Source organism: Ambystoma mexicanum, chromosome 12 (genome assembly GCF_040938575.1).
Source record: "Ambystoma mexicanum isolate Mex_15411 chromosome 12, UKY_AmexF1_1, whole genome shotgun sequence".
Taxonomy (NCBI): domain Eukaryota; kingdom Metazoa; phylum Chordata; class Amphibia; order Caudata; family Ambystomatidae; genus Ambystoma; species Ambystoma mexicanum.
In genome coordinates, this window is record NC_090936.1 from 266590174 (window position 1) to 266614767 (window position 24594).

General features: G+C 43.4%; 1 protein-coding gene across 13 annotated transcripts in view; it reads left to right on the forward strand.

Annotated features, from left to right (window-relative positions):
- The window catches only part of PLEKHA5 (pleckstrin homology domain containing A5), a 1790419-nt gene that overhangs the window by 239362 nt on the left and 1526463 nt on the right, over nucleotides 1–24594 (forward strand). The window lies entirely within an intron of this gene.

Genomic DNA, 24594 nt, shown 5'->3' on the forward strand with positions numbered 1-24594 from the left:
AAGTGGCTTGAGTATAGAAATATATTTTAAGGTTTTCAGGAAAGTATAACAGATATTTCATATGTAAGGCGCAAAGTGGGCATGGCTAAGACAACATTACAGTTGATCTTTCTCCATGGTTTTACCATTCGTTTCTTTTTTCAGCTACCTAAAATATTGCCTGTATTAAAAAAGAAAAGTATGCAACAAAAGACTGTCGCAATATGAATAAACGAACTCCTCATGCACTACACCACATCTTTTCCCCTGTAGTATGTAACCTTGATAGCCTGGATTCGGCAGCTAAATTAGCGACCGCCTATGATGATATGATGCTATTTATTGGCAGTGAACACCTTGGCACCTCTAAAACAGATAATGGTTAAAACTCTACCTTCAAAGCCATATTATTCTGTAGACATACACAAACTGAAAGTTCTGAAAGACAAAGCCTTCAAACAATGGCAAAAATCTCCCAGTGGAAAAGCAGGTTAGCTATCTGGGAGGGTCAGAGGGAGGGGTAAAGAATCGGAGAAAGGCTATTTTTGAGGCTAAAAATCGGTCCCATGAGAAAAGGGTTAATGAAGCTCCCAGTGCCCAAGAGCGGTTAAACATCTTACGTGAGTGTGAGGCTCTGTGTCCACCATCCTCGCTGACTAATAAAAACGAAAAATGGTGTTGGCACATTCCGACCTCTATGTGCAGCAAATTTGACGACATTAAGGCTGACATTACAGCCAAGTTATCTTTCTTGTCTAAAACTCAGCATAGCGGCATTGCATAAATGGGTATCCAGTCATTTTATTGCAAACAAAACAGAGTGGTACATTTCGGAGCAGACCAAGACAACGAAAAAACAGTGCAAACATTCATTAAATACATAAAGGGTAGTGGGGTAAGGGGTTAAATCGGTTGGGATGGGTTTGGGGTGGCATTAAAAAGTTAAAGAAACATGGGGTTAGAGGGGGGCCCAAATAATTAAAAATAAAAAAATGCAAATCAGTGTTTTTCTGTTTTTTTGACCACAATGAAATGTACCACTCTATAATTGTGATTGGTAAGATCAAACATAACCGCATACATGCACATAATGCATATTCCACTGTTTTGTCCTTTCTGAAGTAACAGAAACAGTGATCCTAGACACATTGGGCACACTGACCCCAGCTCACTGCAAGGGCGATTCCTGCCCTGCAGCCATTGTTAAAACATGTGCTAGTACACTTGCCCCACTGATAACTACATTTGTTGATTGTTCCTTTAAAGAAAGGGTGGTCTCTGCATCCATTAAACAAGTTTGGATTGCCCCTCTGCTGAAAAAGCCGTCCCTTGATCCCTCAGTGGCTGGTAATTACCGGCCTATAACCAACACGCCTTTTTTGCTTAAAATTATAGATAACATTGCACACTAACAAATCTAGGATCATTTGAGTCAGTATAACATTTTAGGTCCTAAATAGTCGTGTTTCAGAAGCCACAACAGCACCAAGTCTACCTTAATAGACTTCGAAATGAACATCATGAGGTATGGACAAAGGCCAATCCTCTCTCCTGATGCTTCTGGACCTTGCAGCTGCTTTTGACCTTGTCGATCATGCCATTCTAGTCGCTAGGCTTCAGGAATCTGCTTCCTTCTCTAAGGAAGACACAGGCTGGGTCCTGTAGTTCCTTTCTGATCGGACAGCCAGGGTGTAGTGAGAAAGCGACTGCAGTGGGTTTTATACTTCCTTGCAGGGTGCTACACTGCGCATGTATGTCACCTACCCTCTTTAACATCTTCTCCCTGCCTCTTTTTGAGATGCTAGACTCGGAAGGCATAAAATATACATGCTACACAGATGGCACTGTGTCTCTTTCCACCCTCCGGTGACCATGCAGCTGATTCCCTAAACTTCAGTACTGCCTATGACCACATTCACAGATGGTTACTATATAACGGGTTGGCTTTGAACAATTAAAAAACTGAGATTATGGTTCTAGGTACTAGTCAGACGCTGCCTAAGGTGACAGACTGTACTCTTAAATCATTACCCAAGGTCAAGACCTGGGGGGGGGGGGTCATCTTGGATCAGGAATTGAGCATGAAAGCTCATGTTGGCTACTTAGTTTCATGCTCCTCCTATTATCTGAGGCTCCTAATCCTAACCTTGATTTGTCCTTTCCTCAGCGGGAATAGCTGTGCCACTGTGTCTCGTGCCATTATTGGTTCTCGCTTGGACTACTGTTCCAGCCTATTGCAGGGGCTTGGGCAGAGTGAACTGAACTGACTTCAAGTGGTCCAGAATAATGCAGTTTGCATTGTCTGTCACATGCATAAATCTGGCCACATTTCTATGGCCAGAAAATCTCTGCATTGGTTGCCAATAAGGAAAAGAATAACATTTCGCACTCTTTGCTTGCGCATGCTTGTTTCTTCGGAAAGAGTCCAATTTATCTTTCTTCTTTGCTAAGATGGCTGACAGTCAGACAGGTTTTGAGATCCAATGACTCCAGTCTTTTGCTAACCCCTAAGGCTAAACTCTCTAGTACTGAAAGGGTGTTTCCTGTTTCCCGATGATAGCTCCATGCCTCTAGAATGCCCTCCCTTTGCACTTAAGGTCTTATGCTTCTTTAGGGCTGTTTAAACGTTGACGACTAAAAACATTTGCTTGAATGAATTCTGGCCTCTTCCTTTGATCTGATATCCTACACGGAAACCCTGTGTCTGCTTTCTTCTATGTTATTTGGTGTATGTCTGTCCATGCTGCTATGCCCATGGGCCATTGTCCCAGCGTGTTATAAATAAATACGTTTCTTTTTGACTGTCAAATGACTGTGAATCCCTCTACACTGCAAGTCTGGAAAAATTGCTATTTTAGCGCCATAAAGTTCTTAGATACTACTCCTGCTTGCAGGATGGACTCTCTATTTCGAAAATGGATGATCCTGGCGATTCGCACCCTTGGTGAGGGTCCTCGCGAGTGGTTTGGGCGAACACCTGCCCACTCGTGAGAAGACCATCCAGTCCTGTTTTCTTTCCCCTTTGGATTCTGGGGCTTGCAGTGTTTTCTTTCCAGAGTTCCGAGCAAAAACGGGACTCTATTATTTTCACACTCATGGCCACTTGCCCTCTGCACATCCCTCCTTATTGTTTTTTTGTGAAAACAAGAAGGGCAATGCATATCAAATTAAGGGAGTACCTTGGCATATAGTAGCAGTATCTAACAAATGGAGTCAACAACTGGCATTATAATGATACCTAGCATCAAAGTAAACATTTTAATTGTAGGAACACCCAAACTATTGGTTATGCCAATGCTTTTTTTCTATAATCTAGCAAGATTGTGGTCAGCCGATTTTGTTTTATCTGGGTTTGTTTGACACTTGTTGGTCTCGGCTGTTTGTAATACTTTGCATTTGTTAATCCTTAAGTGATTTTTCAAAGTAGCAATCTGTCACTTAAAAAACAATTCAGCAGCACCTCACAGTAATGTTGCAGGCGAATGGCTTGAAAGAACTCCTCCAATTTACGTAGCTTTCCAATGTTTGGGAGGCTGGCCGTTGAAATGACCTAGTCGCGAGGAGGAGGAGAGGCACGCAAAGGGGGGGGCTTTCTGCAGCCCGCAGTGTGGTTGTGCTTCTCAGTTTGCATTTCCGTTTCTACTGCAGGTGCTCTCTGTGGGCGGACACAGTGGCTATATTGCAGCAGATGACCTCTGACCTTGTGCTGGAGCTGCGACACAAAATCTGTAGTGTATCACTGTGGAGAAGACTAAAGAGGGCTTTGGCATCTAAAGACCTCTCCCACCCTAGAAGCCAGTGCAACACCTGGAGATGGCCCCAGCCTGCATGATCCCACAGAGTCACTGTGAAGTATGGACATAGTGTCCAGTAGATGGTGACCATTCCCAGGCTCCCTTTGAGAAGTTTCCGTAGGTGGTATGTGTGAGAGAACTGTACACACCAGAAGCACTTGTCTATTCATTTCTGCTAAATGTGTACTCCGCCCACTTGCCAGTTGCTTTGACAAGTGTGGGTTTATGATGCCACTTCTATCCCACATTATTGCTCTTCACAACAAGGGATTGGGATGGGCCAACGAGGCTCACCCCTCAATGTAGTGGATGGGCCATTTGGAGTAGAGGTGTGAGGGTTCCAAAAGTGGATAAAGGAAGGTGGGTGAATGTTTGGGGAGACACTTCCAAATCCTTCTTTCCCTGATCAGTTTCAAAGACACCCCCTACCCTTTCTGGGAGACAAATTACCTTATGTTTGCACTGCTGCTAAAAATTGAGCAAATGCACTTTGCACCAGCTGTGTAGTTAAGATAACGTGCAATTAAACAAACGGGTTGTATCCCAATCTATATAGTCTAAATATGATTGCACTGGAGCAAAAATGACTAACTTTTTTTTTTGCTATGTTTGCTGCATAAGCCAAAAATCATTATTTACTACAATTCTTTTTAAGTTAAGCAGCACGCCTAGTAAAATAGTTTGATTCATTTTTGCTCAAGTGCAAGCCTTTTTATTAGACGGAGATTGGGCCTGAACCCTTATCTGCATTCTGCATGACCTACGCGGCAAAGTTGGTGCCGAGTGCTTTTGTGAAAGAAAGAAAACGGAGCAAAGTGAAAAGTTTACATCATATGGCATCTGAATTGTTACTACTCCCAGTTTCTGTGTAGGTTTTGTGCTATTAATCCATGTTGAATGCAGAGACTCCAGCATTTGTAGATGTTGGAAATTGTCTCTGTGTAGAGCCAAGAGATGAATGCTCTTCATGCCCCTTGGCTAATTCGACTTTTTGTGGGCATAAGGCCTGTCCTCGTGCAATTTGTGTGGTGTTTATAAAGCATGTGCCCAGCGGCTGGGGATGTTCTGGGAGACTGCTTTTTGGATGCACCTGTCTCATTATTGAAAAGCCAACTTTTGTAATCTCATGACCAAAAACCTTTCAGAAAGATTGGTTCCTGAAGAGTACTTCTGCCAATATCCCAGGCATTCACGTTGCAGCATAAAAATAAGAGTGCCTAAATTTGCTTGTGATGATTTCACTTTTATAATACTTTCTTAACTCACCTTGATGGCAAATGTTTCTAAAGAGTCTCTTCTAAATTCTGGCTATTTTAACAAACCCTTTTGTTTCCTGGCCACAGTTCTCGAGCCCCTTCTGAATCAGTCCCTCTAATTCTACTGGATCGTATATCATGACTTTTTAAAAAAAATAAAAACATGTGAAAAAAGACCATACAAATATACATCATGAAATCGTGGAAAAAAATTTCACGCTTCTACATAAAACCCTCACATAAGAGGAATCTATACAACAAAATGCTCATTAGAATTCTTAAAATGTAAATATGTTCATTCTGGCTCACCAGCCCAGTTGGATAACATAAATATAATAGAATTGTGTTGAGAGCGTAAAGGTATTTGTATGGAGACTTTTCTGTGCTCCGTTGCATCTTTTAGGATTGTTCAATTTTGGACTTCGGCTTTAAGGTGGTATTTGTTGGATTAACCCTGTAAACTAGCATATCCCTGCAGCAGGCAATATGTCTCTTATCTTTGACCACATACATATCGGGCTAATCCTCAACTAATGTTGGGCCATTTCCTTTTGTTTGCGCAAATGTTTTGTGTGCAATTTTGGGCTAATTTAAAGGTAGAGGAACAAGGCGGAAATAAGGAGTGCCCCGTCAACTGGAGTCGGCTCGAAAGGTGAGCAGCGTAATCAGCCTTTTCATTCATTAAAAATAGGTTAATACTCCCTCCAAACAAAAACATTAAAATCATCCTAATAAACAATATAAAACAATAGGAACCAGCCTCCCGGCTCCACGGATATGTTTAATCAGTGCAACAGAAAGTAGTTCTAATATGACTGTCTGATCTAAAGAGAAACTTGACGTTATGGTACCAATGCATATTGGAATTTGCGCTACTTTCATAAAAGTATGGATGACAAAAAAAAATCTGTTAGAGAATTAAAATGTAACTTTTCTAAAAATAAAACATAAAAATAAAACATTTGTAACTTTTTAACTACCTAACAAAATAATTGCACTCCCACAAAATGGAAAAAAAAAGTCTTTAAAATCTTATTGGGACCACTGGCTGTAGAAAACTATGCGCTAGTAGGGAGATGAACCTAGTTCATAGAATGAACCTGTGCAGTTATATCTGTTAGGGTATAAACCACCTCTTCAATAACCAGGCCATGTTCTGCTTCAACAAGTTTGGTGTGCAGATATGTCTGCTTTTTTGTATAGATTGAACAATATGCAAGTGAGGCTATTAGATATGCATAGTTTACTGGCCATAACATAGGTTCATGGCAACCTGTGCCATATGCGACACAATTGGACATTCGTGGATTTTGCACCAGCAACAATTTGCATTCTGGGCACTGTACTTTCCTTCATAAGTAAACGACTGTCGGCTCCAACGTGCATTGTGCAGTTGGCTGAAAAGCAAGGACTGTTTGAAGGTGTTAAATTCTCATTTGGCAGCTATTCATTAGTGGGGCTGTTATTCACCTGGCACTTAAAATTGAAAGCTTTTACGTTTTTTTCTAATCAGACAGGTGTAGGAGTGGCCTCGTTTTTCTTACCACGCTTCATTGAAATACTTAGTTTGTTTTTTTGCTGAATGCATTTCGACATACACTTCCCAAGTTTCCCACGTTTTGGAGCCCGACAGTAAGCAGCATGATTGATATCCGCTTATGTACTTGGCGCCAAGTACTCCATTATTTTTTTCTGTGCTGAGAACCAAGTTCTCAATTTTTCCAGAGAAGCACGGGTAAACCGAAACTTTTCAACTCAGTGCCACTCCCACCACCTTGGTGAGCATAAAGGATGTATAATAGAATGAAGCAGTGCCAAGAGGTTCTCTTTGTTGTCCACCCCACTGGTTAATACCAGTAGTGGCGATGTTATCCTCAAGTGTTGGATTAGGATTCCCATGCTAGGATTGATTGCATTGTGTGTATTGACACTGTACATGAGAACACAACATTGTCTGGAGCAATCACTTTGCGCAGGATGCTTTGCATTAGGACAAAACGAAACCTACGTCTGTTCAATTGCCCCTGTTGAAGAGGCATCACAATGTGTAGGTGCACAAGCAAACCTAGTTATGTTACAGACTATGTAGACATTTACCGTAAATTAGTGAGGAGAGGAGAAGCTCGTAGCTACTTGAGCATATTATTGCTGTATTGGGAGAGGAGATATAATTTGAGGGCATATTGAAGGCAGAAACAGTGGTGGTAATGTCCAGGGAAGGGAGGGCAAAGAAATGAAGTGGGGTGGCAGCATGGAGCGACAGGGAGTAGAGAGTGCGTAAAGCACCGGACGAAGGGTACCAATTGAGGACTGTGGGTGATAGCAAGGAAAGGAGATGCTGGGCCTTTTACTATAAAAAAAAATGTATAAAGCGCAACTACGGCCTGGAGGTGTCTATGCGCTGCTGTTTGGCGGTACAGATAAAACTCATCAGTATGAAGTCCACACTAACCGAATAAAACAAGAAGGTCTTAGGTGCCCTTCGGAATGGGAGGTGCCCCTCTGTCACTCTGCGCCAGAGGGAGAAGATTCCACACAGTAGGGGCCATGACCGAGAAAGAGCGACCGCCAAACTGCACCCACTTAAATCTAGGCACTTTAAGAAGTTCCTGAGTGGAGGACTGCAGCTGCCTAGTGGGATGATAGCGCTCTATCTTGTCTTTCAAATACTCTGGCCCTACATTGTACAGAGCATGGTGAGTGATGCAAAGTATCTTGAACTTTATCCGTTCCGTCACTGGGAGACAGTGAAGCGCTGCAGCAGGACGTCAGACGGGGGCATTAAGTGCCAGCCTGGCTGCAGCATTCTGAAGTACCTGCATTTGTTATAGCTGATACCTGGGTTGCCCCAGGTAGATCCCATTGCAATAGGCCAGTGACCCAATTATCGTTAATGTAACCAACATGGCACGGCTATCGGAGGGCAGGAGAGGCAATATCTTCCTTAGGATTTTAAGTTTCCCAAACCCAGCATTACACATTGCTGAAATCTGAGCTTCTCACGAAGGGCTGGGAGAAGTCTCACCCCTAGGCTCTTTACTGATGTGCAGACTGTATAACATGGACCAAGCGATTCAGGCCTGAATTGAGAATTCCACAGGCTACCGGCCGACTTGGGACCAAACACCGGCACCTCTGTTTTTTCCCTATTCAGCTTGAGCCAGTTGGCCGACATCCATTTGCCTATCCTGTCCAAGCAGTCCCGGAGTTTGGTAGCAGGTTCAGATTGAGGGGAGTCAAACCGAAACACTAACTGCGTGTCGGCATAGGTGTAGAATAGGACTCAGGACTGCGCAATCAAATCAGCCAACAAACGCACATAAAGATTAAAAGAAAGAGGGGAAAGGACAGATGCTTGGGGCACCCCACAGGTCACACTGTAGGTTGTGGAATGGCAAGCTTAAAAGGAGACCATCTGCGTCTGTTCCTCAAGGAAAGACTCAAACCATGTCAAAAAGGGCCCTGTAACACCCGCCTGCTCAAGGCAGATCATCGGGATGTTGTGATCCACAGTATCAAAAGCCACAGAGAGGTCCATGAGGATTAACACTCCGACCTCCCTGCGGTCCTGAAGTAGGGCTAATCGTCCAGCAGAGATATAATGGATTCCATACCTGTAGCTGGGCGGAACCCAGACTGAGAATGATTCAGGCAGTCATTTTCCAAAAATGTTGACAGCTGCGGTGAAATGACAGCTTCCATAAGCTTCATTATAGCTGGGAGAAGGGAGATGGGTCGGTAACTGGCCACCGCTAGAGGATCTAAATTCAGTTTCTTCAGAAGGGGAGGAACTACTGCATGCTTCAGTGCAGCTGGAATTAACCCAGAGCTGAAAGAATACTTTAAAACTGTTGTAGACAGACAAATGGTTCGCTGTGGGAGGACCTTTAGAGTATGGAGTGTTATTGCATCAAAAGGTGATGCTGATTTCAGCCCATTCAGGGCCTTCCAGTTTTGTCATTGATGGGATGAAGTCAGAAGGAGTTTGCCACGGCCGGTGCAGCATGGTCCCTTTAAAAAGGGGCTCCATGGCCTGTCTTCCCCCAATTGTCCATTCGTTGTTGCCTGACGGAAATCCCTGATCTTGTCTGAAAGAATACGTGCTGATAGCATTACATTATGATTGTGCATCTGGGTGCCTGTCCTGTCTCTTGGCAGGACAGGTAGTCAGTTCTTTAGCCACCCTAAACAATTCCCTATATAAATATATTCTATGGATATAAAGGCAAGAAGAATGCATTTGTAAGGGGATATTTGTTTGGGCTGCCAGCCAGCATGGACTCGATGAGCAATGGTAGGAGAGGAAAGGGAAAGGTTGTGTAGAGTTGGGGTTGCAAGCAATACAAGGGGTACACTGGGGAAATAATCAAGGCATTTAAGTAGAAGAGTAGATTTAGTTCAAAGTGCATGATTGAAGGTAGCAGATGTCTGATAATTGGTTCATAGTGACTGTTTCGACAGTCAAAGTTTCGAATGACAAAAGTTCCGACACAAGTGTCCAAAAAAGTTTCAATTTTTTTTTTATTTTTGTTTATCGGGGGTCCCCGCCAAACCTCTGTTTAAAAAATAAATAAATAAAAATGTTTACTTATGTTACTATACGAAATTTAAATAAACCCTTTAATATTAAAAAAATAATACATTCAAAACTTCTTTTTCAACACTTTTGTTTCGGAACTTTTGTCATTCAAAACTATTGTTTCGAAACTTTGACTGGACAGCCTGATAATTAAGGAGGTTGGGTTAAGCAGTGGTAGCAGAGGAAGATTATGAATTGGTTGAGTTTTGTGGTGCTTAAAAAGAGGACCCCAGTGTTGTGGGATTGAGGAATGGTGATGGGTCAGGGGGAGGAAGTAGGGGTAAAAGCAAGGTGAGCAGAGGTAGGCTATTATCAGTCTTGGCAGAGTTGAGTTGACAAAGTGCCATCCAGTGTGGGGGGTAGTTGAGACAGTTACAGGTGGATAAAGAGCTCTGGTGTGACATTGAGCAAGGTGAACATTCAGGTTTAGTCAGCAAATGCATGGTAGGAAAAAACAAGAGAAGTTATGAAAGGTGGAGATTTGTGAGTCCAAAATGGTGCCTCGAATTCCAGGAGAACGATAGATTAGAATCTACCCAAGAAAGTGCTGTGCCCTTGAAGCTGAGATCAGAAAGAATTTGGATGAGGGAGGGGTGATCCACTGCGTTGAAGGCTATGGTCAGGGCAAAAAGGTTGAGGACAGAGATGAGTTTGGAGTGCTAAACAAAATGTATAAATTAAGAGACATGGACCAGTGCCATTCCCCTATTCTGATGACTAAAGAAGGTGCTTTAGAGGGAGTTGCATAGATTAACTCTGTGTAGTTGGTGGTGCTGTTGAAGATTGAATATGTGAGATCATTGGAGTAACAGAGGAGGGGGCAAGGATCCTTTAATTGGAGGATTAGCATTGGGCTTTGTAGGATTGGTGGTACCATAGCTATTTTGAAGCAGGGTGGGAAGATGCCTGATAAAAGGTTGGCGAGAGGAAAGGTTGGGTTAATAGGGGGAAAACTGGGGGCACAAAACTAGTTATCATGCAATGGGCAATGGTTTGACTTATAAGGCACTACAGAAGTAGCCAAGTTATGGAGGAGGGGGGAAAAGTGTCAAAAGAGGTAGAGGGTGGGATCAATGCAGAGGATACTTGGGGTGCCACACATTTAGGAGGTCGTGGATGAGAATTAAAGGGCAAAGTCATTAGTATGCAAGAAATGATAAACTGAGTGAGGATAGGTAGACTCGTGTCCTCATTGGTAGCAGTTAGTGGAGTGGGAATCCTGAAAAGAAAGTTGATGAAATAGTGTGACTTGGATTTGTGTAGGATAGTAGTCCAGGCAGAAAGCGCACCATTCTAAGATGTAAGGAGTCAAGGAGAGTGCGAGAAATATATTGCACAGAAAACCAAGTGATTGTGGGGGGGGCATAGCTAGTAGGAGAAAAGGTTTAAGATGTTCAAAGGGCAAGGTGAGGGTTTGGCTCTACTCAAATGGTTGATGGACAGAGGAGACACAGGATGAGAAGAGTGGAAGCGAAGGACCTCACTGGGAGTTTTTGTGACCAGCAGCAAGCACAGCTTGTCATGAGGGGTGATCTACATCTCAGTAACAGCCATGGCCACAATCTGGAGATAAAATATAGGAGTCAGAATCATCAGTAAGGAAGGAATTCTTGTTACAAAGATTGAGAATGTTAGAGCCACACAGTTTGAGTAGTAGGTAGAGCGAGGTTGGGAGGAAAGAAATAGTTAGGTAAGGGGAGGCAAGTGGGATAGATTAAGTTGGAACGAGAAGAATGGATAGCATACATTGTGTGAAGAGTGTGAAATACAGAGATGCAATAGAATGCCAAAGGGGGAGTATGCCAAAAGGGAGGAAGCAAGGCGTAGAGGGGATCCAAGCCAAGTCTTTCAATATTGGGGAAGTGAGAGTAAGTGGCGAGCAAGGTGTAGAGATGGGCTCAATTTGCTGCAGTAGTAAAAACAATACTCAATAATTGAGTACTCCAAGTGCACAATACAACTCAGCTGGGACAGCATACAATCCACTCTCATAGCTTTGTAGCTCTCAAAGTTACAAAAGATGTGAGCAATTTTAAAACAAGACACGTTAGTTGTGTCATAATACAGTATCAATTACAAAACTAATGAATTAATTTAATTGGTTAACACTGCAAACTGCTTAAAGACATATAGGTGTTAGTTCAATAGTTGGTTAAGGCGTATTTGATGGCCCCTCCTCGGCCTGACCCATATTAGATAATACTTTTAATATGTCATAACATAGGGAGTCAATTGGATGGCATGGTTCATCATAGGCGGTGTGGCAATAGGGATTTCTATTGGTTGGCACTTTGCTCACCAACCTTGGAAACGTCGAGACGTCCAGATACAAGGGAGACATAGGGTGAGGAAGAGAGGTGATGGGCTTCTATAATTCCATTTGAAATCAACTCTGTCCTTCCCAGGAAATGAGACATACCCTATCCTTTGTACATGGCCATGTGTATCATCTGGTGTCTGTGTACTGGGGAGTTCAGCAGATGTCTTATCTGTACTTAGCTCATTATGAATAGCCAGTGTTCTCCGTGTCTTAATCATGTGCTAGGGGACCTCGATTAATTAATTTCTTCTTCTTTGTTGGACTTTTAGCAAATTTTGACATGCTTGTTGTAGTAACTGTTTGAGACGCCCTTCATCTATTCTCGATTGAGTCTTTTAACTTACTATTCTCATGCACCTGGACATCAATGGCTGTTTTAATTGACTTAGGAGGCTACTGCTTTGCATCCTGGGAACTATTATCCCCTGCCACCCTTCTCGGTTCTGCTCACCTGCTACTCCCTTCCTGGTGGTCAGATTTTGGCCCTCCCTGTGAACTGCGGCCTGGGCTTCTTCAAAAGGTTCTAAAATAGATGTGTTTTTTTATGATCTCAGTATTCTAATGTCTTGGTAATTCTTAGGCCTGCTGTGGCCTTCATGTTAGGAAAATAGCTGTACTTCTGCACTCTTGCTTCCATGTTGGGTGACTTGTATTTGCATCTGTTCACTTTACACCCGTCTTATACGTCTGCCATACGTTGGTTTCCCTGCCCATGTATACTGCTCCCTTATCTAACTATAATTTTGTCTTCCCTATTAGTGGAGTAAGTTCCCTCTCTTGGTTCACAGGAACCTCTGTTATTTTATGCTATTTATAACCCACTATTTGTGCATTCTAAAATCTACTTTTAATTCTTACTTGTGTCGCACAACCCAACTAATTCTTTATGGCAGATGCCTGTGCATTGACGGTTTAAGTGTATTGGTTCATAGAGTCCGTTTTAGTTTGCTGTGTCCCTCACCTCTAGATTCATGGGACGGTAGGGCTGACGCAGTTTATATCGTCTCACAATTGCAGTAACAGGGAGGTGGCAGGGGCAGAAGTTGGTAATAATGTATTCATCTGCTTCATCACACTGGCGAATAGGCCAATGGTGATCTATACATTGTGGTAAGTGCCTCACAGGAATGAGTACATCTTTGTGGCATCAGGGTCCACATAATACTGTGGAATCTGAGATACACACATGTTTTGGCATACTCATCCTTGAGCACAGCACAATAAAACATCCACCATTTTAATTCTGAATAATTATCAAGCTCATATTTATTACAAAGGCAAAAATTACACTTAATATTGTAAATAGAATGTAGTGTTGGGAAATCTGTGTAATCATAGCAATGGTCTTGCCTCTTGACCAATATGTGCACTTCCCAGCATTTATGGAGCCTTTATTTAACATCACTGAACGCACGGGAGTGCTAGTGATTGCACCTGCAGGTCGGAACAAGCACTTGCAACCCTCAGTCTAGTAATAGGAATACAGGGTAGATTAGGTTTGAATCCAAAATGGTGACAACCACAAAATTGGTTTAAATGTCAGCAAAACATACCAAGCATGCACGCGCACGAGGATGACTACGGTAGAAAACTCCTGCTGTCATGGATAATGTGGCAAAATAGCAACAGGGAGGGATTCAACTTCGGACGAACAGTCTAATTCATTGTAATCTTTGGGAAATTCAATTAGGATTTGGAATCACTGACAATTTTGCCCCTTTTTTACAATTCGAATATATACGTGTACACTATTTTTAAATGACCAGGTGTTAAAGATTGGAACCCCTATGTAGGAGCATCTTAACACAATAAAAGAAAATATTTCCTTGTAAAATCCTGATGCAGAATGAAAACGTCATAGCTTATTGACTAAATGTATCAGTAGTACTACCAAGCAGTGTAACTAACACAGACATGTAAAGGAAAATAAACACACGTTCCTGACAAACTCCAGAATGCAGGGAGGGGCCTTTTATTAAAGGGATTCTCCCCCCAGCCCCATCTGCCCTTTGGCAACCATATGGGATGGCATCTCTCCTCCAGCTCTGGGCTAGTGGGTTTCACGCTTCAGACTGACTGCCCTGCTGGCAGTTAAATTGCAGGGATGTCAGTGAGCTTTTAATGCCCTCCTTATAATTGTTTTCTGGAAAGTGAAATGTAGTTGATGCTACATGAACAGATTCAGCAGTTCTTTCTTTGATCCCAAGGCCAGCTCAGAAGTGTCCATAGTCTTTTCTTTGTTGATCCTCCGTCCCTCAACTCTGGGGTAGGTAAGCAATTGGACTGAGCATGCTTCCTCTGATTATTTTCTACTGATACTGTCAAGGAAGCAAATAAATCACATGCTCACTCTACGGGCCCGTGCGCGGCCTTTGTTTACTTGGTGATGTACATGTTTTGTCAGCTCTAGTAACCAGCAAATTGAGTTGAGCAAACCAGGGTCCCCATACCCCACTAGTGAATTGATGGGCGCCCGCACCTGCTCCCCATGCAACCATAGAGGAGCCGGCACTTATGGTAGCCTCCCCTACCTGTCGGAATAGAATAACATTTTCAATAACCCTCTCAGTATATTCCATTGTGCTAGTTTAGACCACAATCTGTTGCGTAGCACAGAGTCAAATACCATGGAAAAATTGATAAAAGCAGCATAGACTGGTGTCTCCCTGCGCTTCCAAGTGTATTCGATAGATGTAACTAAGATGACCGGGTTGTGAATGGTACTCTATTTCTTGATACTAGGTTGACTTTATGCTCATCCTCCTCATTTATTCCCGTGAACTGGATGACACATGTAATATGTAATATCATTACTTTCCAAGATGTCAAAAAACGGGATCGTGAAGAGATTTTAGAGTGACAGGGAGACGCAGGCTCCTTGAGGAACCCCATATAGTAAAGGGTTTGGCCTCTGTGTCTTCATCCACCACCCTACATTGCCTGTTGCTCAGAAATGACGTTATCCAAAGTGCAGCATCCCTGGAGAAATCTGCCACATCCCTCAACTTGGTGGTCAGTACAGAATGATCCACCAGGTCGAAGGCTGCAGAAAGATCCACGATCATAAGCAAGGAATCTTGGCCCCTATCCATGGTCTCCAATAGCTTTGTTTTCAAATCAAGTAAATGCGTCTCCGTACCATGGTGCGGTCTGAAACCAGATTGAAATTTGTTCAGAATCGGATGTTGATTTAGATATTCAGCGTTTTTGAGTGTGGGCAACCCTATTTAGAATGTTTAGCAAAAAGGGGGTATTAGAAATTGGTCTATAGTTAGTAGCCGTCAATGGACAAAGATCCGTTTTTTTTTGGGTTTTTTTTAGCAAAGGTAAAATCAGAGCCTTTTTTTATACTATCTGGAACAAGATTTTCAGCAATGGAGCCAATTAAAAATTTACAAATACCCAATACCAATAGAAGTGGAGTCAAACGGGTTTTAATAATCGTTGAAGAGCCAGGATCACACTACATCTGGAGTTCTTAAGCTTCGAGATGATCTTTAGCAATTCTGGTACAGAAATCAGAGAATTTAAACTCCTTCTGAAAATCTGCCTTAGAGTGCATAAAAACCCTGCTGAACCATGTAGTGATTGAATATGCAGCAACTTCTGCTCCTCAATTCCTCTTTTAATTTTCACTAATTTCCCTACCATTGCCTCCTGTATTTTATTACACCAGTCATCTTTACAGCTGATTTCCTTGTCTGGCCCCTTGAGTTTCTTTTTCTCTAAGGATCTTGAACAGTTCCTTACTTTCAGAGCCGGCCTTAGAAATTCTCTCATTCAACAATTCCCTTTTTGGAAATAGGTCAGCAGTCTTATAATCCTTAGCTGCTGTTCTATAGCTAATCAGGTTTTGAGGGTCCTGGTTTTTCCTCCATTTGTAGAACCGTTTCAGTTGAACTGATTTCAGCTTTTGAAGCTCCATGTTGAACCATTTGTTTCCATTATGCAAGTCAGAGATACATTTTTTTCTTGGGTGGGGCTAAAATGTCCAAAGTTTCCTGACATGTACGTAAAAGTAGATTGGTTGTATCTTGCAAATCATCTATTAGTGAGATTTTCTGAGCTGCGGACTCCAGCAGTTGCATTAAAGCCTCCAAAGTAATTTGTTTTTCCAGTTTCTACTCGCGATGGGGGCAGTCCTATCGATGGGGGTTTCCTAATCACATACAGATTATGAATCTGGAAGTGGATGCAATGATGATCTGACCATGGGCAGGGCAATGACCTCTGTTGTGCAGGAACCCTTAATCTCAGAAAATAAACGATTAAACTCACTAAGAGGTTCCAACACATGGATATTTTAGATCTTGTTGCACCCTTGCTTTCCTTTTTGCCATCAGACTCACATCAGAGAAATAGGAAATTTAGGGTACATTTTACAGATACACTGGGCCTACAATATTGCTAAATGCCCAATAAAACTCTATATGTATGCAGACCACGCCGATTAATGCAGGTTACGAAGGTTGTGCAAATTCTCAAATTGCTAATTGCCACCCAGAGCTGTGATCTGGGACATAGACCTGACTACTAAATTGTCCCAGGAACACCCAGCACTCTAATATTTACAGCTCTCCAATGGCAGTGTTTGAAACTGAGGGGAGCTGGGAGCTATTTAGCCCCTGCTTGTAGACATGAAGAGCCTGCTTAGCTTGACACCAACAACTAGGAGCTACGTTTGGCTCCCTAGGCGATTTGATGCTGAACAAACACACCTATGTTAATTTAACTCTGTGCTTGGGTAAATACATAAATAAACATTATAACACATATATGCAACATTTAAAGTGTAAAGGGTAATAACGAAATATTAGACTTTGCACCTTATGTGGAATTTAGATTTACGGAACACTATGCACTAGCTCCTCGTTCCCGGTGGTAGCTCCTGGTCACTGGTTAATGCTGGATACCCAGGAGCTGCTTTTTGAATCTTAATTCCGGTGTGGGTTTCTTTGTTTTCAAATTTCCGGTGCAGGAGTCTATCCTCTTTTCGCTGTAGCTCTAATATTCCCAAACTCCTTAATCACAGTGACTCCAGCATTCAAATCCTACACTTGTGCCTTGTTTTTCCAATCTCATTTTCATTATTCTTTATATGTCCTTCCAAAAACTGAAGTTTGGATCTTTTGGGAGAGTTAACCTTTCCAAAACCTACTGTTGGGGCCATAGAAGTGAAGGAGCAGTCCAATGCAGAGGCAACCTTTGCTCCATTCCCACCCCCATGGGCTACAGTCAACCAATCCTTCAAACCAAGGTGTTTGCAACTTCGGACCAGCTAAAAGCCACATTTTATCCTCACAAAGTCAGTCACCTGGTCCAATCAACTGCTTATCACTGGACTTCAACTCTCAACCCATTCGAGTGTCACTTGTCGTCCTAAACCAACAGTTACTGAATGACTGTAACCGGGTTGACATTGTACCACTGCTTCGTTGAACAGCACACCGGAACATCAGAATCACTGCTTTGAACCATCACCAGGCCTTAATTCGAAACACTGAAGTGGCCTTCGCTAACCCTAACCAGAGGTTACATCGTGTCTTGAACTGCCTCAACTCTGTACCGATCCTGGCGGGCACTCCGACCAGCATCGCTTGAACGCTGTCTTCGTGCCACTTTGAGCCATCGCATTCGAACCAATGGTGCCAGCTCAAACTGCCATACAACAGTGAAAAGTTAATGCCCCCCATGTCCATCTTGGGGCCCTAGAGACTGGCTAGGTCACTTGTGTGCCATTTTCACTGAAAAATATATGCTTTTTAAAAACCATTCTGATTGTTGATTGCCTTTCACCCCTGCTTTCTTGCTAAGTGATGCATCCATCTATTGCATATTCTGTTTTTTCTTTTCACAGAGGTGGGTTTTGTGTAGTGTTTTTCTATTTGGTTATTATTGCATGTAGTGTGTTTAAAGTATATACATGTTTATAGAAACTTAATTGAACATTCTTTTATTTTGGAATGTTTTACTTTGCTGTTTGGGTCGCTACTGGATCACATTCTCACCCCTTCTGAGAATATAGCCTTTCCTTGGCCCAGGCTACCACAAAAGGTCAATAAGGTAGATCTCTTGGCTGTACCTGTTTTAACCTCGATGTTGGGATCATTGTTGATTTGTAAACCTGTGAGGGCCGAGTAGGTGTTTTAGTCTTATACTCATGATGAACAGAAGCATTTTGTCACACTCACAGGGCCTCCTCATGAGTTAAATGCAGCGATAACGGTATTACCACCGCGTTTAAGGGCTGACCCTATCACGAGTTGGGCGCTAAATTTGCTGTTTTTATCCCCAGCTTTCTTCTGGAGGTGAAAATCCCATTTAGCACCCTGTATTAACGCCTGCTGTATTGGCGCCAGAAATTCCCCATTGGGTCCAACGACCCAATGCGGATTTATTGTTAACACCCAACCCATGATCCGTTGGTAATACCGCCAGACCAGTTGGCGCTAATGCTACCACAGTTGGTCAGTATTACAACCGGGATACCGCCCAATTCGTGATGAGACCCACAGTTAGTCATTATTTTCATCCCTAGTCCAAAACGTACCCGACATAACATTTGTAATGGTGGATTATAGATAGTGTGCTTGACCGTCTGTCATGGATGACACTTTCAGTCAGTCCTGTCTTAGAATGGCAACAATTTCGATTCTGGGACTTGTCATCCAGTTTTCTGTATTACAAGTCAGGGTCTCAGCTGGGACCTTTTGATTCAAACGCATGGGATGGCATAATGTATTCAACAAAGCAAGGTCTATTTAGCAGCTATGTGTTATTCCTTTGGGTGATTGATATTATTATCGCAGAGTTTGTTGTTTTGTCTTTAATCTTGAGCAAAACCTGAGTGTGCATTCTCCAGACCTGGACACCTCTCGGCCTTCCTCCCACCACTGTGCACATGAATGCAGAAAATAGTTGGGGAATGGCATGAAAGGGGTAGCGGTGCTGGTGGTCAAGCTAATGGTCTCTTAGTAAGGGAGACCCTCCTTCCTCCTCCCACCTCACTCTTCATCAGGCTCAAAAGACACCTTCTTACCTCGCTTGCCTGTCCAGCAGACTTGGCCGTGCAGGTTCCACTGCAGCCTTGCAAATACTTAATTACTTAACACTGTATTTGTTATTCCAGAGCATTCCATTGGGAACCGCTTTGTTATTCATGTTTTATTGGGGTAACCATTTAGGCAAGACACTAAAAAGAATGATCATTTGAGTGATCTGATCTGTGATGGGTGAATTTTTCTAATGAAATCCACCAGAAAGCTCTGGTTAGTTACCCATATCTGTGCCTGATTTCAAGACAAATAATATGTCGCCCAAAGAATACATTTAAATGGTCTCCAATATTTTCATGGTTGCTTATTTGACATCTCAAAACATGTTTGAATTTTGTGGAACGTCCAGTATTCTTCACATCATGTATGCAGCAGGATGCAGCAGGCCTATAAAAAAACGTTGACTACACCCATCTGACCTCAGTGCCGGTCTGAGTCATGGGCAGTCTGTGCGGTGCTCCGGGGCCAATGCTGATATGGGGGAGGCAAAGACAGCAGTTGCCACATGTAACTGATATTTCTGCAGGAGCGACGGCATGAGATCTTCTTCCGCCACCTAGCTCCCAGTCACCCTGCGGCCCTAGACACCACTCCTCTCCCCACCGCCTCAATGTCTCAGCAGATATGATACTGCAGGTCCCACTGTGGTCTGGCAAATAACTACTTCACTGCTTTGTTATGACTACAAGCAGCTAACCCTATCACACATTATCTGTTGCAATACAAGTGTTTAATGCACATTTACAAAATCCAGAGGCCACTTTTTCACACTAAATTTCATTCTGCCACTTGTCGTCCATCCAACATGGGGAAAAAAATGCTACAATCAAAATGTTACTTACTTTGCTTAACATATTTCTACAATGATTTACTCATTAGTAAGAGTCGTTTATTATGAATTGTGTACCTTTCAAGTCCACAAAACAGGAAAAATAAACCCATATTGCTTCAATCTACAGCTGGCAAAATACATGGTTAAGTGCCTAAATTGCAAACTAATCTCTAATCCCAGCTTCACCACGTAAATTGTGTGATGTTGCGTAGATCTGTTTCACTGTGCCCAATCTGCTAAAGTGAAAAGTCGGAAGTGGTTCACGCCTCATTGTCCAGTACTCAAAAAACTTCACTCATGCTATTGCTCCATATTCAATAATTATACAAATGAGTGACCATTAATATTGCACATTAAAAAAGTCTATTTGTCTAATGGCTTACTTATCCCAACTTCTTGTAATGTAACGTCCTATGAGCTCCTCGCCAGTACAAAAAGACTTGTTTCAATTCATGTGACATACATTTCTTTGATGCCACTGTATGTGATGTCAATTCATATGCTAATTTTGGATAGATCTATTGGCCCATGGGCCTCGCAAACTTGATACAGGTGTGGCAATTAGGCAGTGTGTTGCGGGAAAAGGAAATAGAAAATAGCAAAGGGCACGCACACTCCTCCGCCTTCTGGTGGTGATCCTAGTCCTGATGAAACTACCCCAGTGAGGGAGAAACCAGTTTATTCCTTGTTAAAATATAGGGTAGTTTGGACAAGGATAGCAAGCAAGGCCCCTGAGAAAGTTTAAGTACCTACGCATATACCAATTGTGATTATTCTGTTGGGGGGGAGGTAAGAGTTAACGTTCCCTAAAACATTGAAATAGTTTTCTTTTGGTGATGAAAATCAAGGTGCAATTATCCCCCCACCACCGGATTTGGGGGTGTCTGTGCAAATCAAGGCAGGCCGTTTTATAGCATCCTCTGCTGACCCACAAGCCATTTCCCGGGTCACACGTTTCCTCTTGAGAGAGAGAGGGAGAGAGAGAGCATGCAGAATAGTTTAATTAGTATGAGGCAAGGAAGATGCACCCAAGAGCGTGTGGCTTTCACTTGTGGCTACTGGGCAGGTGAAAACACGATGCAAGTGTTGGGCATAGAAGGACTGCATTGGAACGAGGAGTCTCAGCCGCTGATGGGGGGGATTGGATCCGTCCATCCTCTGGTTTAAGATCTGGTCACCTGATTGCAGTGTTGCACTAAAGTGAAGTACAGTGCAACGGGGCAATCGGCGCTTGAGCAAGGGTCCTTATGGTTTTACAAGTTGGACTTCTTAATGGCACAGGTGCTCTTCCTGGGTGTCGTTGATCCGTCATGACCTGCCACGAGGCATGTGAAGAAACCCCAAATTGCCGCCCCGCGCCCTTCATATGCACTCTTTTGACGAATGTAACAATTTCGCGCAAAACCTCAGCCAGAGTACTGCTCATGCCTCCAAAATCCTCGTCCTCCTGTTTCAGGGCACAGCCCCAACTGCACCAGTATGACCCCCTCTCGAGAGACACCCCGCAAATGTGCTTAGCTGGGAACCCCTGTCCCCTTGTTTCAAGACTGTTTACCGCACCGGCACATAGCGTGTTATTTCATGGGAACATGCTTTTAATGATTAATGTGTATTTATTGCACATGACCTAAAGTGAATATGTTGCATGTAGGCAGTTGAACAGCCTGCTAACTGCCATTCGCAACCCTCGTCTCTCTGTTTCGCCAGGTCAGGCGTCTTTATTCTGGTGCGTCGTGTGAATGCTTGGCACACCAGAGCCAAACGTCCCTGCTAGGACTCCACTTTCTGTGCATGTCCACGGTTTACCCTTTAGTGGAATCCGTCAGCGCGTCTAACCCACTCCCGAGTTCAGACTCTGCTACATTGGCAATGCGACCATTGTTTTGCCTTAATTCCTTTCTTCTGGGCAGACGGGCTTCTATATGTCTAGCTAATGCAAAGTACTGGCACTGCACAGATGCACCGGTTCTATAAGGCCTTCTCACCGTGTCCTCCGGCTTCGTCCCCACTGGGTCTCTTTATTGCGGCGTTTGCAGATTAACCATGTACTTGTTAATTGCCTTGCTTCGTGTAGCTTAATTTTGTGTCCGCTAAAAAAAAAAGGCAAACCTAAGCCCAGGCTGAAAGATTTGCACCTGCCTCTAGCCAGTGTTATTTTACTCGAGTGAGACATGACGTGCTGTACTGTGTGTATGTACAGAATTGAGGTGGCAAGTGATTTTTTTTAACGTTTGACTAGTAGTTTCAAACTTGAAATTGTGTCCCCCTGCTAAACCATTATTGTTAGGAAGTTACTGTTAAAGCATACAACATTGCCTCTTATGCAACCACATCAACTGATTTCCCTATCAATGAGAAATGGTCAAGTCTTTCCTTTCCATCTATCAGCAACCCCATTTCGCATATGTTCACAACGAACACATAATGCAGTAATATTATGACAAGTTAAATAGAAAGATTTCACTGCCTCTAAAACGGGCACGCCACGTCAACCGACCCCTCCCGCGTCACTTGTCAGAGACACCAGTTTAAAAAGGGAGGGCTCTGTAGAGCATTAAGGCACAAACTAAGCAATACATGCCTGGCCAAATCTGTGCACAGCATATGCTTGCTTAATGCACTTACTGCAATTACATTTTCTTGTGGGCTGTTCTTGCATTGCTCTGCCAACTTGATCCCGGCCTCTCGTAAGTGTAGGATCCTCTTTGCTGAGGCGCGGAGTCACAGAACCATTTCTAGAGGATTAATATGTCTGGGAGTTCATCCTCCATCTGCCCAGACGTCTTAGGAATCGCTGATTTAGGAAGTGTTAATACTTCCCAGAAGGGGGAGAACCAGTGCAGTGTGCAAGGATGTAAATAGCCATAAGGTCATGGAAGAAGAGATTGTTGTGCTCTGCCTACTATTCCCAACCGTTGCGCGGTCTGCGGCCCTGTACCCGCTTCACGCACGCACTAGGCTAGGCCTACATCCAAGAGCTGAAACTGGCCTGCTGTCGCATTTGTGGGGTCCTGGCCTACTAAGCCAAAAGTATATCGGCAAGGTTGATCAAGCCAGCAGGCTTCCCCCAGCATGTTTACTGTAAATAATGCTTTACAGTTTACATATTTTCTTTACCACACCCTCTGTTATGGTGAGTGTTTCTTTTTTTTAAATGCCATAAAAAAGTCTTCGTGCAATGTAAGAGTAGGACAGGCCATTTCAGATAACTAGAAACACGTCCCACCATGCAACTACAACTTGAAGTTACTTTGCTCCAGAGTCCAGAGCCTCAAAGCAATGCATGCTGGGTATGTTGAAAAGCAATTGACTTTGCTAAGAATTCCACAAATGATGGCAACATACCTATGACGTTTTGTTTGCTATTGTTAGCCAGAATCCTGATTTGTAGATAATGGTTCGGTTGGAATGTCCGAATCTCAAAGCATGGCCAGAAAAGTATTCCTACTGTGCAAAGGCTGCAAAACTTTTGGACTCAGATTTGCTTGGTCCATGGGGCACTTAGTATTTACGAATAATACAGAAGCTGAAAATAGTGGTTTCAATTTGTCAGATTATTTCTTTGCTTCATTTGTGTTAGCGATACATATCCTTGGCTGTGCATCATAGAATGCAATCTGACTGCACCACCCGATGTCCGTTCCAGTTCTGACAAGAAAATTGAGAACAAAAATGGTACTTTGTTTTAAAACCTTGCCCAGTGCATTCTTGCCTGTCCGCATGTTGCCAGCACCTGAGGCCTTGTCTGTGCCGGATGTTAGTCCAGGGTGCTCACTGTTGCCTTGCCGCCTCACGTGTGTGGGTGCTGTTGTCCCAGAAGGAACACTAAGCTGCAGAGGACACTGAAAGTACTGGGACTGTGGAAATGGGGTTGGGGATAGGTCCTCCCCTTTCTGTATTTTTAAAATGGGGTGTGTGCATGCATTTTTTGTTCACTGTGGTCTTCAAGGCAAAAGGGAGAGACTGTCTGTTTTATTACCGTGGAGCTTGAACGAATTGGCTGTGTGGTGATACTAGCAGGAGCGCAGCAGTGTGGAGATGCCGAAGGAGGGATGATGGGTGTATAGCCGTCGCATTAAAACCTGTTATGCTTTGCCCCCCTTGAGTTAACCTGGTTGTGGAGCCCCCCTTGAATGATAGCATTGCATTCCCACCCAGGTGCCATATCGGATTATCTTTACTATTGAAAGCAGACACCATACTCTTTCTGAAGAGCCTTGCGCCCACCCTGACTATCCTAGTGGGGGGGTCAGCCCCACTGTTTGAATAACGCTGGTGTATACTATCCTGCCTCTGGGGGCGCATGTTTTTATTGTTCCGCTCATCCATAGATGAAGAGGGCTGATATCGGCTGCCTCGGAGCAGTGGGAGAGGTGGTGGGCTCGTAGGGTGATATGATATGGCATTTGTAACGGCGCCCATACACAAGTGTTTCAAGGCGCGACGAGGAACAAGGGGAAGACAGACAACAATCCTACTAGGCCAGGTCTCATTTAGATCGCGCAAGTGCAGCGGTAGGGGGGAGGGAAAAGTGCAAGGGGAGGGGGGAGTGCAGTACAGGGTAAGTAGAATAAAAAATAAGTAATGGGACCAGCTGGTGGCAAGTGCAATGTAAGTGCAGACAAGTGCTGGGGAGGGGGGGCTGTAGGGATACAGAGACAGTCCCGCAGGGCAGGGGTTGCCAGGGAGGCAGTGCAAGTGGAGAGTGGCTGGGCCAAGGACCAAGGTCGGAGAGAGTGGCCCAGTTGCAGATTCAGTGCAGTTTCAGTGAAGAATTTA